This window comes from Octopus bimaculoides, chromosome 7 (genome assembly GCF_001194135.2).
Source record: "Octopus bimaculoides isolate UCB-OBI-ISO-001 chromosome 7, ASM119413v2, whole genome shotgun sequence".
Classification (NCBI taxonomy): Eukaryota; Metazoa; Mollusca; class Cephalopoda; order Octopoda; family Octopodidae; genus Octopus; species Octopus bimaculoides.
The window spans coordinates 93921297-93924029 of record NC_068987.1 but is presented as its reverse complement, the minus strand read 5'-3'; the positions used below and the strand labels follow the sequence as shown (position 1 = coordinate 93924029).

General features: G+C 35.3%; 1 long non-coding RNA gene across 1 annotated transcript in view; it reads right to left on the bottom strand.

Annotated features, from left to right (window-relative positions):
- Positions 1–2733, bottom strand: part of LOC106880964 (uncharacterized) — an 80709-nt gene that overhangs the window by 75092 nt on the left and 2884 nt on the right. The window lies entirely within an intron of this gene.

Sequence of the window (2733 nt, the reverse complement as noted above, 5' to 3'; positions counted from 1 at the left end):
ATATATATATATATATATATATATATATATATATATATGGACAAATAAACTTACATAGAGTATTTAAAAATGCATAATGCTCAGGGGAGTATGCATAGCTTTCTAATTTGCCAGCTGTTTCTAGAAGCTCGGAGTTACGCATTAATAGTAATGTTCACAATTATGAAAGAGAATGTTTGCTTAATGAGTTTGCGCATATTTCATCTGCTTATTATGCACAACGAGTTGTCGAGCTTAAAAGCTATGCATTCTTTCCTTAGTATTCTGTGTTTTTTATGCTCTATATAAGTATATTTGTTTCTCAATCTATCCTTGTACATATATGTTTATCTGCTGAATATCTATCTATCTATCTATCTATCTATCTATCTATCTATCTATCTATCTATCTGTCTGTCTGTCTGTCTGTCTGTCTGTCTGCCTGCCTGTCTGTATGTATGCATGTCTGTCTGTCTGTCTCTCTCTCTCTCTCTCTCTCTCTCTCTCTCTTTCTCTCTCTCTTTATATATATATATATATACATTTATATGTATATTCTGTTGTGTCTGGGGAGAGTCATTCTCTATTAATGCCTTATAATTTAACACACTCACCGGTAAAATTTCCACTCATTTATTTATTCATTGTGGAAATTTTATAAGGCACTAAAAGAGAATGACTCTCCCCAGACACAACAGAATATGCTTCAACACACGAACTCGCATAAAGAATCTTGCAAACCAAATGCCAAAACGAAATTATTTATTTATATATATATACATACATACATATGTGTTTATGCATATATAGATATATATTTGCATATGTATCTTTGTATGTATGCCTGTATGTATATATGTGTTTCTATATATATATATATATATGTATATACGTATATTTATATCTATAATGCCTAACCGTGTTTATCTGAAACATCGTCTCTCTCCCGCCCTTTGTCTTTCTCTCTCTTTCTCACGCTTTATATATTAATACATATATATATATTTACACACACACATATATATATATATATATATATATATATATATATATATATATATATGCGTGTGTGTGTGTGTGTGTGTGTGTGTGTGTGTATTTATATATACAACGTGGCACTTTGAGCAAGAACACAAATCTCGTAAGAAGGTATCAAAAATCTCATTTTGGCCCCTGCTGCTATGATGAAGCTGAACCCCATATGGAAAAGCAGCTCTATTAGTTTTCCAGTGAGACTCAATGTTTAAAAGACCCTGCTGACTTCGATCCACTTGTATGGTTCTGAAAACTCTTTATAGTTGATATTGAACGAAGAACTCTGGCGTTGAAGCTGAAGTGCCTCAGAAGACACATCACGTACATGGAGCACAAAACGAACAGCTTTGTCGAGTTAATAAAAACCCTGGCTGAGAGGAACCACTCTTTCCGCATGTAAAATGTCGAAAGCTTGCCCGGCATGCTCACGTACCTCGCCACAACTCACCCATCCACAACCATGCTTTCAGGCACAGTGGAAGTAGGGTGAAATAAATGCAGACAAAGAAAATCCTGTCCTGGCAATATTGAGGATCGGGCAGGTCAGAATACCTCACCCCTGTTGCGCATGACAGAAAACAGAGACCAGAGCAACGGTTGACTATGAAAGCGTCTAGAATGACACCTTAACGACCGGCTTCAACAATTTAGAGAACTTGATGGTGATGAGTACCCAAAACATCTGGTAAGAGTTACATATATTTTTATAATAGTCTGACTATTTTCCACATGACTTAAAGTTTCGTGGGTGCGCAGAACACGTCCACCTCATCAGATGCGGGGCGTATCTGATTCGACAGATGTTCCCATCATCTGATGAAATGGACGTATCCTATTCGCACACGAAACTTTAAGTTATGGACAGCATAGTCAAACTGCAATTGAATACTCACACGTGCGCGGCGCTCCCTAACTCACATATATCTTGTTCTAAGGAGGAGAAGTCCGATAAAAGTCAAAGTTAAGATAATACAAATAGATTAAATCTCACCTGAGAAAAAGAGACATTGATGCGGATCAGTGGCCCTCATCCACCTTTGGTTCCTATTTTATTCGATTGAATCCTCAAAATCTTTCGATGTTTAAAAACATCCTATCGTATTTTATAATTAGATATAATTATGTATTGTTTAAAACTAATTGTTAAAATATTGTGTTGTAGAAATATAAACAACTTATTGCTCATAAATTTTAACAAAATGTCTTCAATGTTTTACCAAATGTATGGACCGCAGTTAAGAAACACTTTTATGTAGAATTTTGCAGGCAATTACAATTGAATGGACATTTCAGAGAAGAAAACATAGTCAATGCTTCGAAGCATTTTGAAGACAATTGCATTAAATAAGCAAAATGGAGACGAAATTCAAGTTGTGGTAACCCGTCGTGTTTTTAACTTGTAAAAGAATGTCATTCTGAAGCTGATCTCAACGGAACCAAATCTAATAACAGAACATCGCAACGCGAAATCATGAAATAAATGTCACCATTTGATAGGTCGTCTCATTAGACTCATTTCTGCGAAGAGGATTTGTAGTGCATTTAACTGAAAGGAGACATAGGTGAAATGGTTTTGGTAAAAGATGCTGTTAGCCATCAGCTGAGGTAAAACTTAATCTTCCTTTTTCTATCTCATTAATGTGCAATACTTATTCTCATCGTTGTACTGACTTCCATCATGTGTGTGTGTGTGTGTGTGTGTGTGTGTGTGTGTGTGTG